General features: G+C 45.6%; 1 pseudogene; it reads left to right on the top strand.

Annotated features, from left to right (window-relative positions):
* Positions 1-16,670, top strand: part of LOC119377895 (uncharacterized) — a 30,021-nt pseudogene extending 13,351 nt beyond the window's left edge.
* Positions 16,671-17,400: the final 730 nt, after the last annotated feature.

The following is a 17,400-nucleotide window of genomic DNA, read 5'->3' on the forward strand; positions in this document are numbered from 1 at the left end:
TTTCAACTTGTGGAGCCAGACTGCACTTGACGTCTTCAATTTTCATCTAGAGTGCAAGGGTCTTGGCCTTTTGCTTCAGTAGTTTGCCAGAAATGGGAATGTGCTGCGTAGCCATGGAAGCTCGTCTTCTTGGGCCATAGCACAATTCTAAGCTGCTCCAGGTATATTTGCCACATTAACGTGGTCAAAGGTAATTCGTTTCAAAATTCTGAATTCCCTGGCTACCTCAACCTGTGACATGCCATTCTGTATGAGCTGGATTACAGCAGCTTTCTGCAACATTGTCATCACCTTTACTGCATTTAAGAAATGCATAATTTTTGAAGCCCTGACTTTAATAAACATCTTTGACGGCAGTGCTGGTGTAAGTTGGCTACCACCACTGGTGCCATTTATAAATTTTGTGCGCAGACAGTCCGGAGTATTGAATGGAGAGCCCTAGATAGGTGTGAACTTTCGGTCATTGTTATGCATGCCATCTAAGGGCAGATTAGTGGTGCCATAAAAAGTCAGAATCAATTTGTTGGTTACTGGCTCTGCATGCCTGTAAAAGAGAGAAAGGAACATGTATCTATTTCTCCTTTTTCTCTTTCAGGAAAGTGCTGCTGAGATTCAAGGATCATGAAAGTGCCATAAGTGCCATTAAAGAAGTTATTGCTCATGACGGGACAGACTACAAGTTCAGCTTTGCTGCTGGTAAGTACCACACTGCTTTTCATGATGTCTGCATTGTTCTCGCCATAGTTTGATATAGATACACTGGTGGGAACTCTGGCGCTAGTGTCTATGGGAGCTGCAACGCATGGCGCTTAAGCCAGCATGGAAATGATGGGTAGTACACGGATTTGTCTAAACTTCGTTCTTTCGGTTTTGTTTGGCTCCATGTCGCCTGCATCTGGTTTGTCGCAAAACGAAGTTCAGCAAAAGTCAGCAGTTCCACTTCACCACTTTAACTCTTTTAGGCTCACCAATTCAAATCTGGTCACGAAGTTCACAACAATCATTCTTTTATCCAAAAGAAAACCAGAACAATGCAATAAACAAAGCCACAAGTGCGTTCGAAGCCCGAAAGTACGAAGCCCGAAAGTACGACGACTAGGCAATCCGTGTACTACCCATCATTCCAATGGTGGCTGAACGATCGCAGCGCCAGAGTCCCCTCTAGCTAATTTTAGGAAACTCTGTGGTTCTCGCAACATACTAAATTTCCAGAGTGGAAAATTGGAACAGCTGAATTGGAATAATTGCAGCAGGTCAACACTGACGCCACGACGTCAGCCACATTGTGTCTGTCGTTGTCGACTTGATCCTTCTCAGGGCTTCTAGTGCCGTGCCTCAAATGCTTGAACTCTGCATTTGTGTTTCACCACGACCTTTCTACTGTCCCCTAGTTGACAGCCATGAGAGACCAAACAGAATTTCATTGCACTTGGAAATCTAAGTGCACCTGCAAAAGCAGTGCATGCGTAGCAGTGGTGAAATGGGAAGACCAGGCTAAATAAGTAGCTTGCGATGTAAATTCCAAGCCACAAGTGATTTTTCTGAGACTTGCTCATCGCTAAGTGGACAAAAAACGTTCAAAGCTGGATGAATGTGAAGATACCAAAGGAAATCGATGAAAAAGTTCTACTTGCAACAAAAATGCTTCCCGTAGTTACGACAATGTGAAATCCATGTGATATGCTATTACATTGACAACACATCATAAGTAGTGTTTGTGCAGTGAACAGAGCATTGGTTGGCTTTTTTTTTTCTTTACCGTGTACCAGCCATATGTCATGCCTTGCTTTTTTAGAAACCAGATGAAGCATGCAGTTGCTTCTTTAGCTGCATCCATCTGACAGTTTTGCAGGCAAAGGAGTGCAGCGCAGGTTGCGCAGAAACAATGTGGTTTCAACAAAAGGGCTACAGCACGCATGTGGTTTGCGTATCTGATGTGCGTTTATTGTAATCTGTAATCATTGCAAAAGTAAATAACATGGGTCATTGTATTGCAATGCAAGCTTATATTAAAACTTCGACACTCGAATCTCCAGCATTTCCTTGAATGCCTACCTTGTATTCGAAGTGCACATTGCAACGGGTGGTTTGGCATCAGTTTAGGTTGCTAAGCAATATGCCTTTTGCAGCTGCCGTCCAGATGAATTCTCGAGTGTGCAAAACTCTGAAAATGTGTTCTCTTCAATTTGTGACAGCACAGTAAGGCCTCCTGACCACTTAGCACAGGATAACGAAGGAAACTGCTTCATTCTTTTTTTTTTTTGCCGAAATGTTGTGGCAATGTCTCCCACTCAGCCTCTCATAATGGAAGCGCTAGTAGACAATTTCTCAACTGTGCCCTAAACAGCAAGATAGCGGACACAGTGTTGCCAGAGCACAAAGCATTTTGATATTCCCTATTGCCATTGCACTGCTATGGAAGTCCCATGCCATTCGTTTGCAAAGCATGGTGGACATGATGCATTTTCTGGCACATCTCGCCAGAATAAGTAAATCCTTCAAGGTCTGTTATAGTCTCTTCATGGGCCTGTATTTGAACACAAGTTCTGCACTAGCTGTGCTCCTATGCTTCATCTTAGACACTATCTTGATAAGCACACTGCAGAGTGCTGAGGTATGCTTGGCTGAGATTGAAAAGGGGAAGTCAGTAACTATCAGAGTATTTTCACAGTCCAGATTTAGAGATGTTCAGTTTGCCACAAAAGCTTTTCAAGATAATGGAGATAACAGTGTTTGAAAAAAAAAGTTCCGTATAGTAACTGCATCTCTGTTAATTCGGAATACCCTACAAGTTTACTGTGTAATCTGAAAGTGCTGAAAATTGCTGTCTTGTGCAGTGCCCTGTTCAGATCACTGAGCAAAATGAGTTCGCTAACCATGGGTGTAGTGCACTTGGAGGTGCTGGTGGGGTCATGCCACAAGCACTGTGGAATTTTAGGGCTTCAGATTCATGATGTTGCTTCCAATGTGCCCTTGGCCAGGCCGGCCTTCGCCAGTAAAACTGCGGAAATGGTCTGTGAAGTCTTGCTGAAAGAACAGATTGGAAATCGAAGGCAAGTTCATAGCGCTCCACACTTTGGGATAGTGCGACTGTGGCACACAATGGCACATTCATCGCCGGCCGCCACATCGCCTTCGCTCTCTTCTGATGCTTATCCGTGAAGGAATCGCCGCAATCGCGTGGAAGTCGTAATCCTTGATCGGCCGGTCCCTGCCGTTACCTAAAAGATGAGACATTTTGCAGCACATTGTGACGTAGACGCAGTGAACATTTAAGCGCCAAAAAGTTATCGCGGTCATAGCTTATTGCATTTTATGGCTTCTTGCGTTCCAAGGCATGGGTTCATCGTAGGCAGTCATAGCTGCAGAGAACGGCGCCAGGAAAGGTTGCCGTGCGAAAGCTGACTGCAAGGCTTCATGCTGCCTACTATTTCTTTTTTATTCCCCACTGCCATTCTGCCACTGAAGAAACGACTGGAAAGCGAGCGACCTCGCTCGTAGCGTCCGAAAGCAGCGCGTGCGGTGCTTGCCGATCTTGGGTATCTTCGTCCCGAGTAAACTGGACCGGGGAATGCGCGAGCGCGCGCCTCTCATGCTTTAGAAGGCCTACTTTAACTTTTTTTCGCTTCGTATACGCCATTTTTACCGCGACCATGTCTGAAGTGTTTGTTGTAAAAGTAGGATGCTTTGAAAAATGTTCGCTATATGTGGACGCAATTTCAATGGGTAGCATAGGAAAATGTTAAGTGCACAGAGAGATGGTCGTTATAACCGATAAATCGTTATATCTGGGATCGTTATGAGTGGGTTCGACTGTATACACCTCCATGTACAGAATAAAACCTTGGTTGTAAGACAGCGCTTGGTCTGTCACTCACTGTCCTGTGTTTCACGCTGTTTTCTCATATCGTTGAACATGTCAACTGGCCCAAATAAGCACTCTAGTGCTGTAATTCTAATATTCACCCATGTAATATCGCATTGACTATGCAGGATATTCAGTTCATCCAGTGTCTTCGCTTAGCTTCGATGTGCTGCGTATGACTGCAGCCGATCACTTCGGTGAAGGCACTACGATGTTTGACGAGTCGCTTGGTGTGCCGCGTTCCAGGAGCAACGTCGGAAGTAATTTTTGTTTGCTAAAAATGAATACTGCGAAAAAAGAAATTGCACATGCATTTTTAGAGTAAGGTTTGATTTTTTTAGTGCGAAAATGGAACATGACTGACTTCAGAATAAATATATCTACAGTGAAACCTCGGCGATACGATCACAGTTCATACGAATTTTGGTGTGATACGACTTTTTCGTTGGTCCCGGCCTAGGCCCATAGGCCTGCACTGTAATGGAGTACGGTTGTTGCGAACCGATTGTCACCCAGCGACGTTTGATACGAACGTACGCTACCGCCCAGGTACGAAGGGGTGCTGTCCGCATTGTCGCGGAAGACGCACCAAGCACGTGCGAGCGTTGGAACGCAAGCGTGGGCATGCGCGCCGCACCGCCAAATTTTTAATATCACGGTGTAAGAAAAACACCTTTCTTACGGTCAGAATAAACCTTCAGAGACACGTCATGGCCTCAGAGATCGCCTCAGAGACCGTAGGAGAGGTGTGGGCGATACATATCACGTACTGTCGCAGCGCATTGTCTTTAGGGAACATTCATGTGTGCACGCCCCCTCCGTTTTTAAGACTGGTTACACACTACTACGACGGGGACGAACGGGTGCCGCTATAAGGAGCTTCGCCCCTAAAAAGCATACTAAAACTTGGAAGGGGCTACTGCTGTCACGGGTCAGAACGCACCTGGTTCATTAATTAAATACGCGTGTAGGGGCCGTATATTTACGAGTGCTGGTATGATTGCCGACATCTAAAAACTTAACTGATAATCATTCAGGGTTCTTCCTGACGTTGCGCGGTCCTGAAAAACAATAAATGAAAATGTACGCCAGCTTTGTTTTGTCGCGTGATAATTTTCCATGCTTTCTGGTGATACGAATTTGGGATGATACGAACATTTTAGGTGTTCCCCTGAGATTCGTATCACCGAGGTTTCACTGTAATTACATGCTAATTACAATTATAGAAATTTGAACTTTTATTGCAGTTTCCAGCCATTAGATAGCTCTGATTTTGCCACCTGTTATGAAAATACAGAATAAGCATCTTTATCACTGCTGTAAACTTTGGCTATCTGAATGCAGTGCTGCTTGAGACATCAGGATTTACACTAGTTAAACATGTTTGTCACTCTTGCTAACCTCTCCTTGCTGACATCGTTGTATTATGCCACACTACTTAGCTGCTAACTTTCTGTAACATCCAGTCATCACTGACTTATCTAGCAGTCATTTCATGTGTAGTACCTCATGACAGGGCCGTCACATTCATATCACAAGTTATTGCTATTCAAGCTGGTATAACTTTGATTTTTTCTGTGTAGCTTGGCGGAAATGCGCAATCAACCACCACAAAAGTTTACGGACCACGCGAGTGCATGACCAAGTGCCTCTTCACGACATTTGCTCTACATCAGTGGTGATCGACAGCAGCGTTACTCCCAAGATGCATCCCTTTCTTAATTGATGGCCTGGCTATTTTCTCGTTAAGCAGGCATTTTCCACCTTCCTCTTTTTGACGAGACATACTCTTCGGCAGCCATGGCTATGTGCTTTTTTTTCTCCAGAGCAGTCTATCAGCGTAACTTTTATTAGTCACAATCTTTTTCACAAAGTGATATCTCCAGTGGGACCTCGTTAATGCGTACCTGCCGGGAACGCCACATAACTACGCACTAAACGGTAGTACGTATTAACCACAAAGTAAAAATTTGATTCTCCTCGCATACGCCATCGCTGCCAGCAAAGAAATAAATACAGTGCCACAGCAAATATTGCCTAAAGTACCCTCTTCAAAGCCTTTTCTTTCTTTTTGCCAAAGTGGAGAAAGATTTGGTACTCTCGCACGACCGTTCGATAGTGCCGATAGCACGTGGTGGCGACGCCAAGGAGCATTTCGGAACTATTACAGGGCCCGGTATACGCAGCGACTGACATAGCGACAGTACGGACAGTGTCGGCTTTCCGGAATATATGTGTGCGCTTCTGTACTGCGATCTCCTACTTAACAAAACTGACACAGTTCTATAAAACGCGGTACGACTGCGTGGAGCCTATCGTCTCCTGGCTAGTTGAATGCAGTGCGTCGCCTTCTCGGCTCACGCCGTCACTGCCGGGCCGCTTGCTGTACCGCACGCGCTCATTTGTCGGGAGTGTTCTTTGTGACCACTTCGCTCCACAGTGCACAGATGCGGCGATGCCGACCCTCCTGCAAGCGATGCGCACTCCGCGACGCTCTAGTGGTCCGGGCAGTGGAAGAAAGTGCGTTTGGGTGGTCGCCCAGTAAAAGTGTGCAGTATGGTTACAACAGCGCTACTCTTGCTGTACCGTAAGCATGCGTTTAGCATGAAAGCGTCAATGCAAGGAGGTTCTCGTCGCCGCGTCCAGCAACTCAACTTCGCAACAGCGAGCTGCTTTCGTTTCTACAAAGCGGCACGGGCTTGAACACGGCCCCGCACAACGAGGCGGCAGTGGCAGTGAGGTGGCCCAGCGTGTTCAGGTTGTCGCCTGTTAAAAGCGTGCAGTAGGCTTAAAGTAGTGCTGCGGCGCACGCGTGCCCAAGCAAGTCATGCTGGCGTGCTCGTCGGTGGCTGCCGCGTCACCTTCATTCTTTCCCGATGCTTACCCACAAAGGCGTCGCTGCAATCGTGCGGAAGTCGGTATCAGTGATCGACCGATCTACACACTTCTCGAAGAGACGGAAAACCTTTGGCGGCACATTGTGGCGTCAGGAAGTTTAGCGGCGCAGTGAAATTTTATGGCACAAAACGTTATTGCGGTATGCAAGGTACGCACTAACCTGTAGGTGTAGGGCGAAGCACTATGGCATAAGCGGTCAGCGAATGCATTAGGCTCTGAAACTCGGTCGGGGATTCGTTGCAACTACGTTTTAACTGTTGGTACAATGAAAGCGGGTACATATTAACGAGGTTTGACTGTACTTAACTATACACCATTCGAGGCATGCATGATAGCTGCGATTCTGCTATCAAAGCAGCAGTGTGACAGGCATAGGGCGCGAGGCCCACCACTGGAGGCACGGGCGCTGCAATTGCTGTGCATGCAGGGTTGGATCACGTGATCTCACCTCGCTTTGGCGAAGGGAAGCAGACGGTTGAATGCGTTATTTTAACTGCGATTTGGTGATGTTTCTCTTTTGAACAGTGTGTTTTACTCTCACTTCATGTGTGCGGACCCCTGGAGACTGCACCATCCGGAAAAGTACAGTAAAAGTTATCGGCGGCATGGCATTTTCTCCTCCGTGCCACAGTGCGCTACGTACGCGAAGGAGCTAGGCGTGAGATTTCACTTTACTACCCGTCTGCAAGAGCATGATGCCACTGTCATCTGTTTTTTGTTATTTCAAGCCCATGGGGTTAAAATGAACACGACCCGAATGTTCACATAAAAAGCAGGACGTTTTGGCTCCTGCATGGGAGCCTTGTTCACAAGGAAGAATGAATGCGCAAACGCAGTGTACTAGAAGGGGGTAGTGTCTCTGTGCCCTATGCATGCAGGCGGTGCTCTGAAGCGCTCGTGTCGCGGTACTGGGAGCCGCTAGGGGCGCTGCAGCAGTTTCCTCTTGAACATTTGCGCGCTATCCTTTTGCCGCTGCCGCTTTTGATGCGCACGTGCCTGAAACGAGGCTGCAAGCGATTTGTTTTTGTGTTAGGGTTTGCATCAACAACAAACCGCGGTCTTCGTTTTCTGCTGACGTGCCCGTGCTAAGGCATGCTAAGCAAGTATGCCTACTGAGCGGCACAATCACTGTTTCGCGCTGGGATGCCGGATTGGTTACAGCCGTGTGATAGGCGCGCCGAAGCAACACCACCTAGACTATTGACAAGGCCCCTCCAGAGAGAGCGTGACGTCACGCTAGTTGCCCACCTGCACGCACCCCGTCCGTCGTCTCCACTCGTTCTCGTTATATCTGCTATGGGCACTTACTGAAAGCCGGTGTTTCTTTTTTGTTCCTGCGCGGTCTGCATTTGTTTACGCTTGCCTTTACACCTTACAGGCATCGCACTGTAACAAGAATCAGACATGGATTTGTAGAAGTGGTTTATTAGGACGAAAGGCTAAAACCGTCCTACCTCATTCCTTGTTCAAGGTTTTGATTTTTCTGTCAGCAGCATTTTTTTGTGCGGTGCTTTGGATGGTGCAGTAATGCTTTCATTTGGGCCAGTTGGTGCAAATTTGTAACTTGATTCATGGCTGCGCTAAAAACACGGACAACAGAAGAGACGTACACAGGACGTCTCGCCCGTCCTGTGTACGTCTCTTTTATTATCAGTGTTTTTAGCGCAGCCATGAATCAAGTTACAACTTTGGATGGTGTCGTTTCGAAGTCTACAAAAGTTGTTCAAAGCGACATTTGTTGCAACACGCACTACAATCCGCACGATAGTCTCAGAGGTATGGCCATTTTCGCAAGTCTCTTAGCTCAACATTTCTAGCTGTGATGTGGAAATGGAGCTGACAATGCCTCGTTGGTTGTTCGACGTGAGGAACGCCTTTGCATTTTCTGCCTTGGTGAGCTTTCAAAAACAAGCGTTGCCACCAGCATCATGTGCACAGTACACGGCTGCGGAAGCTTTAAGCTTCCTCTTGACAAGCTGCCATTCATTGTGTTAGCTTCCACATCTATGTTCCTGCCTTCAGAAAGAGTATGCTGCTGCAAAGTCCTTCCGACGCTGCGTCGAAATGTGACAGCTTCTGATGAAGTCAGCCTCGAGGAAGTGGAGTTCGCAGCCTGCGCCAAGCATAACACAGACTTAATTACTTTCTTACGAAACGAGCTAATGGGAACTTTGACACGACCCTGAGTATTTCTGCTCTATTTTACCGCACTGCCCTACTGAAGCGCGACAAAACTACCATCACCGCACACGATACTCGCTCGTTCAACAGTAACAGAGAAAGAACACCAGTAATGCGATAGAGCCGGTAAAGAGCAAATTTCAGCAGTTTCTCACCTTGGAGTGTATGCTTGGTGTGAATCCTTTCGCGGATTGGCTTTTATCCAAGACTTCTTCGGAGCTTCATCCTTGGGGAATGCGAAAACACGCACTTCGGACCACTGTCATAATTGCCGCGGCATCCGGGAACACAACAACGTCCCATGTCGCACTGATCGAGGTGTAATCACATACTCACAAATGCAACACCAATAAATAGACACGTGGCAACAGACGAAGACTCAGAGCAGTGAGATGCAGCACCAAGGCTAACGCAGTCTAACCAGCGAAGCAGGTAGCGAAGAAAGGCAAACCTGTCGTGGCTTGTCCGCCGTTCGGGGGTAAAAAAAGTGCGGGGGTCACCAACACCTACACCTCAGCGACGCGTCCTCGGCCACTGGACAGTAGGACAACTAGCGTGACGTATGCCGTCTGGAGAGAGGGGTATGAACAGGCCTTGTGAATAGTTAAGGTGGTGTTGGCCGAGGCGTCCCTTTTCAACGTCCCTCAAGACAAGAGCAAGAAGAAGACAGTGGGAGGGGAACCTGCACTGCGAGGATAAGAAGCTTCACGAAACGTGTGCAGTGTGCGAATTGCATTTCGAGCCGCATTTGTATTCGGGGACTATATTTATATCATTGACGACAAGGAGGTACGCATACCTCGTGGAAGGCCAACGCTGTCTGAAGACGCTGTACGACGATCCTTCGAGTCTCCCCGCGTACCTCAGCAAAAGATCCCAAACCCAGGACCAAAAGAAAGCTACAGAAGGTGACCAAACGACCAGCAGCAAACGTCGAACTGCGGCAGACGCGCGCCGAAATGACCCGATTGACGACAGCGCACCACGCAGATACAACGAGATGTTGTAGTATGTTTTTGTGATGTAAATAGTATTGAAGAAAAGTTGACGTTATGTATGCCGCACACTTTTGAACGCAAACGAGCTTGTATATTTCTTGAACCTAACCAGTTCTTAGATGGTTGTTGCATTGTGTAGATGTTGTGATAATTTTATGCCAGTGCTGCTCATAATAAATTGTGCAAAGTAAACAATCAGATTGAAAAATAAAGTGACTGATGTTTACAGAAAGCAATGTGCCCTCACGAAAAATCTGCTCGAATGTAATAATTTTCTACTTAAACAGCTGGAATTGTGCTTGTTTGAAGTTTCAAGGTAGTGATTTCCCAGAAATAAAACGGTCGTTGTAGATGCCTTTCATTTTCTTTCTGGCAATGTGCACTTTCACGCGCATGTAAAGCATTTTCTTACGCGAAAAGCGCACAGTCTTACGCAACTTGACTGGCGAGTTCCGTCGGCTTGGACCAACGGTGACCGCCAACGCTTGGCAGGAGTGGAGCGTGCGTTCGAGGCGCATACAGCATTTGAAAATGCCTGATAGAGCTACGCGTAAAAACAGGTGCAAACATCGCGCTGGTCTAAACTATAAGCTAATTACTTTGGTGACGAGCCATCACTTGATCGCTGCTATCGGGGAGGCACCCGACATCTCTCGAGTCGAGTTAGCGCTGCAATCACAGCGGAAGCGTGCTTCTTTTGTATTTAATGAGGAAAGCGAGTGCGTATGGACACAATTCCAACCGTATGGATAGCAAGACCTTGTTTATAGTTACACAGTCCGCTAAAATAACCCACAACGCCCGCCTAGCGTAGCCGCGAAACTCGTGAAAACCGCACAGCCTTTCAAGAGGAAATGCTTGTGGCGCCATCACTCGGAGGCAACATGAGGTGCCTCAGGCGGCGCATGTCTGAGCCCACTACCCCTATTCTAGTACACTGTAGCGCAAACAGTCCGGTTATGTACGTTTTAAAATATGACTTGGCAACATACGTACACGTGTGGGAAGTTGCAGTCATTACATTTAAGCATGTGTGTTGTTCTCTGGATTGTCAGAGATTCAAGATAAAGCAGTAATGGAAGTGCTGCTCCATGCTGCTCCAAACTGTAATTCTTGTTAGTAACTGCTCCGAACCTGCTCCGAAATGGCACTGGGAAGCTGAAAACAATGAACTTTAACAGTGTGATCATCCAGCGAGCCTAACCAAAAACAAGCTGTATACTATCATCCTAGTATGGCGCATGTATACTAGCTGCATAATAGCATTGTCAATATATGTCTCATTTAGCAGTATATTTGTACCTGACAAGCAGACTATTTTGGTGAAATGTGTGCGAGATTAGTTCAATATCATACTGATTAATAACTGCCGCTGTTACAAATGTGATGTGCGAGCTTGACCTCATTTATGCCACAAGAACAGGCATTTTAAGTGCATAACTAGCTCATTGAGTTGCTTTTTTTTTTAGTGCAGGCTATTTTGGTGAAGTATGAAAATAAGATTGCTTTGATCTCGTACCATTTATAAACTGCTTCTTTGGTGATGGTCATACGTGATTGTGGTTACTTTTATCATTTGGTGTTCGGCTTTATCGCTTTTATATAATTTATGCCACAAGTACTGGCAGTTTTCAGTGACCATCCATCTGCTTAATTATGTTTCTTGCAATTAGCACTGACTATTGTATGTGCAATATACTTAATAATAAATATTGTTTATGAAATGCTTCAATGATGCTTTAAACTCCAGGCATTGCACAGAATATCTTGCCATCAGCTCCAAAAACACCGATTGCTGCTCTAAAAGCATTTTTTCTGCTCCAGAATCTGCTCCAAAAAGCAAAATGTCGCTTCCATCACTGATAAAGCAGACAAGTCCAGTTCTTTTCCTTCAGTTATCTTTGCCCGATCCCAGTATATTTCACTGCCAGTTGCTTCTGCATGTTCGGCTAGCGCATTAGATAAAACCTTCTTTCTTGCAACATGCATGTGCTGCTCGAGTCTTTGCTGAAAGTTGCCTGTCTTGCCGAGGTAACTTCCACCACAGTCTGCCCCCTCTCCCCTTCCCGGGTGTCCATTTCAGTTGTCATTGTGTTTTCTTGACCACACGGGTTTCTGTCTGACTCTCGACTTCAGCTCATGGGGTCCCTGGCTTGTAGATTGTCTGTAGAATGAGCCCATAGCCAGTGTCACTTGTTCTTCTTTGTTGTTTTAAGCTGCAGGCGAAAAAATGGCCAGCTTCAAACACTGATTCACCTTCTAACAGCAGCCGCGTAATGTCATACTGCTTATCAATGAAGCTGTAAATGCTGGTATTTTCACAGAAACGTAAAATCATCATTTAGATCACTGTAAGCAGCACTTTGCAGCATGCTCATTCAAGTGCGCAAAGTAAATGGCCGGCTGGCACACGGTGCATTTGCTATCGCAATCGAGCCAGATCGGGACCATATTTTCCTATTGCGATTGGCCCCTTTGTAGCAGCTGCAGAACTCTGCTAATCATAGAAAATTTTCGTCCTCGTGTGGCTCGATGGCGATTGAAAGTGCACCGTGTGACAACCATAGAAAATTTGCGCAACAAGGAGCAACAGATAAATATTAAGATTGTGCCGCAGAGAAACCAGTGCTCATGTGAAATGTTGTTTAGCTACAACTCTGAATAAGGCACGCACATGCACATGGCTCTCTTGTGTTTGCCTCCAATCATATAGGAAAGATTGCGGCTGCATGCAGCTCTAAGCATGCTGGGTTGCTGCCCACAAAGTAGAGAATCTGCTTGCGTTGTGCTTCATAGGGCTACATGTGCTAAACAGCGAAGAATGCAAATTTGTGCAGGCTTGTCGTGTCAACCGTGGCCAGTTTTTCAGATGCGAACCTACAATCAATAAAGTTGCACGGTTGCATACACTTCTTGCAGCAAAAATGTTTCTTTGCCGCAAGCATGCATGTAAAGCCCATTTCATGCTTCAATTCGACACAGAATGGCTCGTTACCTTTTACAAAAGCAGCGCACTTGGCCCCCGTGGCTTCCATATAGTATATGTGGCCATAGCAGACGACGCCGGCAGTCGAGCGTTGCCCGAGGCATTATGAGGAGCGTAAAATTTTTTTTTGGAGCAGTTGTTTTAGCATTTCCTACAGTCAGTAACGAAGCCGCAGCAGTATTTCACTGATTTCGTCGAAGTGAAGTACATGAATAGAAAATGTTGCAATGGCTTAGCTCGGCTATGCCAGGATAACGTAGCGTTAGCAAAGGTTCAGCTGATTGTTCTTAGCTTTCCTGATTGTCTAGGATTAGCTTGATTATCATGCTTACTGCTACTCCAATGACACACACATGGTATACATATTATGGGGAGATGCTACTCGAAAAATGGCCTTTTTTCTGAAAATTGTCACTTTTGACATTTCACTTGTAAAATTAGTTTGGTCATTAAACTTTTATTTCTCCGAGTATCAAGGTGGAATTCAGATTAGAAATTGTTGAAAAATCTATTTTAATCAGGCAATGTCACTCTGGCCTCAGCCACAACAGGGGCTGAGGCCACATTGTATGGCAAGTTGATGTGGTTAAGAGCAAAGCATGAACCATGTGGCAAAGCACCAAGGCACGGCACTCCATAAACTGCCATTACCACGTCCACATGGAGATAAGTTGAAAAATGATGCAACACAAGAGCTGCAATATTGCTACGAAATTGCAATAACCACCCACATGAAATGTCCAGGAAATGTATTTTGCCAGGCGAGCATCCTACTTTAATTCTAGCAACGTGACAGGAAGTCACCAATTCTGTTCAGAAGGAGCGACTTCCTGGCGTAAGCACAGGCAAGCCAGAGCTCTTTGGGAGTTCGTACCAGATTGCACTCTAACCCTGACTAATGAACGGGCATTGCCTGTACATCCATTACATAGGCACCTCACAGATGAAAAGCACTTGGTTCACTGTCAACAAGGAACGATGCAAGGTGTTGTGGACTTGCTCAACAGCGAGGTCTGGCTTCTATGTCCAAAGATAAAGCTCCGATCCTGTACAGCTGTGGACGCTGCAACAATGGCTACCTCATTGTTCACTAAGGGATATTCAAACTTTGAGCACATCCTTCAAGATCTTGATATACTGCCACCTGAAGAACTTGTCACCCTGGGCCACTTACATGACCAGAAGCGAACCAATACAGTGTCTGTCTGCATGCAAAACAGCTGAGGCATGGGCTTATCATTGCCACATGGTGAAGAGAGTGCATCTTTATGGCTAACTTAAGGCTGGGAAGGATTAACATATGGAGCAGGAGGTTTTTAAGTGCACTCGCTGTTTAGAGTGTGGATTGTTCAATGCTCTCACAAAGTTTCATGCTAATCACACTGTATATTGAAAAATACACAGGTTTATAACTTTCAAATGCGTTTTTTCTCAATTTCCATTCTGAGGCAATTCTGACATGTTGTGCACAAACTTTCATGCACTTTTGGCACAGAGATTCTTCAGCCACTCTAAAATACAGATATCTATATAAAGTTGCACTACACATTACATATTTTTGGTTTCATAACTTGATATGCCGATAGGGGAGATGTAAAATATACATTTGGGACCCTAGATTTTTTTTAAAAAAGATAGCAAGTTAAGAAGACATTTGAGGTACTTTTCAGTACTGTACTGCTCATGTGCAGCAAAATGAGTCATCTTAGGATTCTGTGTGAAAATTTTTAATAAGCTTAAAAGTGTGCAAAAAACCCAATATTTTGTTGTCAAAGTTGTAGTAACTCTGGAACTATTACATTTATCAGAAAACTAATTACAGTTTTGAAATCAGCATCACAAACTCTACTATTACCTAAAATTTCAAAGTTCTAAGTCAAGAAATAAAAAAAAATCTTTTTCGAGTAGCATCTCCCCTTATGTGGCACATGTATATTTATTTTGCCAGGCAACTACTTCGGGATCCGATGAGTTAAGCTTCTCCGCTTTTTTGCGCCGTTGAGCAGCATTTGCGCTCTCCTTCTCCGTGGCTAAACCATACTGGTAAACGCCAGTATGGTAGGCACTATCAAGCGGCTCCAGTGCAGTGTTAGACGGCAACTGCACAGCGAAGGCAAATAACTGCGCGCGCGCCAGTGCCAGTACATATACCTCGGCTACAACGTCACTCCTCTGGAAGGCGCACACCAGCGGGAGGTGCCGGCTCCGATGCGCCAGCTGTGTGACATCACTAATCCTCGCGCGTGCGCAGCACGGCTCTTGAGGAGCCACGCGGAACTGGCTCGGCTAGGCCAGTGTAGCTAACGCTACAAAAAGACGCGAAAGCGGCTGCGGGCTGTGCAGGAAAGGGCTGACAGAACAATCCAACCTTGCACATCACAGGAATGCCTCTGCATGGCGGCGCCATGATATGTCCTCGCGTCCAATACTGCAGATAAACGCTTTGCGTGAAAACAATGAACTAACAATACGCTGCGTGGCAGTAGGAAATTGATATGTCGGCGCATAACGAAAAGGCACATTTCTGGCCCAGTGCTGCAGTCGATGGTAGGTGGCGCAGACAGGCAGTTGAGCATGCGCTCGCGTGGTCCGTAAACTTTTATGGTTGACATTACTTTATGTGATGCCTGATGATGTCTGGTATAAGCGCTTTAATACTGATGTGCTTCTGAATCTGTCTGACCCTGTACAAGCAGACTGAAAGCCTTAGTGACGAATCACTGATATTTCCTGCAAACATTTGCAAGCAGCATAGCATATTACTAGTGAAGTTTTGTGGAGGAAAAAATACAGCAATTATCCTTTGTGGCTGCAAGCTGTTCCTTGCAGCCGCAAAGGATAATTGCTGTATTTTTTTTACATGAGTAGCAATGGCATTTTCTATGTGGCTTTTGCAGGGATGCGCAGTCTTTGTGCATTTAGTAAAATTCCCATTTCATGTAAAAGGGGGAGTGCAAGATGCCTCAAAGTGACGATCACTGTGGTTGTCGTGATAGTATGCAACGAATACCGCTTTGTGGATGGGATGTCACATGAAGTCTAGGATTAGCTTTTTTCTTATTGTTTCCTCCTTTTTTGTGTGTGTCATGTAGGTGCTAGCTGTCAAGCAAGGTGGTTGCTGAAGGAAATCTGGCTTTGTAGCACGTTTTTAATGTAGTGCGAGGTGTGCTTCAAAAAAGGGGATAGGCGAGAAAATGACTTGCATAAATTTTTGCTATACATGTAGTACACTGCTGGAATGAACCTTGCATAAACAGACTTCAAATTTCGATCACAATGAATTATTCTGTGTTCTTCCCAACTACTTGGCTTTCAACCTCCTGTGGGAAACAGGGAAAGCTGTGCTGCCCCTATGAGACGTGCACTTTCATCAGTATTGTTGGTTTCATTGCAGCTCGGCCTAGATGGAACCGCCGGGGCCCGCCCCGACCAATGTGGCGCAGGCACCCACAAGGCAAGTTCATCAAGCATGAGACAAGGCAAGACTGAATTCTGCTCACCCAAGTGCCATCCAGCCATTCTCCTTGTTCTGCCAAGTGGTGCAAAGGGAAGAAAGGCACCGAAAAGAAAGGAAGCCACGTGCAATAATGAAGATGCCAGGGTGATGTTAATGGATTGTCAGAGTCTAGATTGTTAAGAAACATTAAATTTTTTGTTTTTCTTAAGTTATTTTATATTTTATTTTGTTTTTATAAGGACAACAAATAAAGAGTGCCTTAGCAGTACAAGGCTGTGTGATTAATTGTCTGCTTTGGGGCACGAATTCTTGTGCCGGACATAACGCACTGTGCAGTCATTCTTGCACATCGAGCACAGCAAGAATGACTGCACGTGCTCGCTAGGGAACATGGTGGTTGAAGAGGTACCAAGACTATCCTTTCTTTGTATGCTACCTAAAAAGGCAGAGTTGTGCTATGATTCGCCATTTCGTTTCCAGGGGCCATATTCTCAAACGATCGCAAAACTATCACCTTTGGTGTGCGCTGATGGCTATGGAGCAAAACCGGAAAAATGAGGGTGCCATCTAGTATTTCCGTCGACGTGACTGTGCTCTGTAGCACTCCTGACATGCCTGGAATAAACACACACCTTATCACCGTCGGTTGGTGGTGAAGTCTAGAATTTCAGTGACATAGACGGTAGCTTCTAGTATTCAATCCTCTGTGGATGTGCGTAGCATTTTTTACGCTGAAGCTTTCAGCAAGCATTACCTTGGGGTGTTTTCAGCGCTCGTTTGCGAGCGCGTGTTTTTTCGTGGTTTGAACGTTCACTTCCAGGAACATGAACCGTGAATGCTTGCCTGCTTTATCGCGCGCCGGCAACGTGTTGAGACGATGTCGCTGCCGCGGCACAATATAGCTGAACTCTGAGTACACAGTGTTAAACTTTCAATGAAAATACATTTCATAAAAAGTTGTAATGTTTAAATATTATACTGTGCATTAAACAATTGCACAAGAAAACGTTGAAAG

This window comes from Rhipicephalus sanguineus, unplaced genomic scaffold, assembly GCF_013339695.2.
Source record: "Rhipicephalus sanguineus isolate Rsan-2018 unplaced genomic scaffold, BIME_Rsan_1.4 Seq609, whole genome shotgun sequence".
Taxonomy (NCBI): Eukaryota; Metazoa; Arthropoda; class Arachnida; order Ixodida; family Ixodidae; genus Rhipicephalus; species Rhipicephalus sanguineus.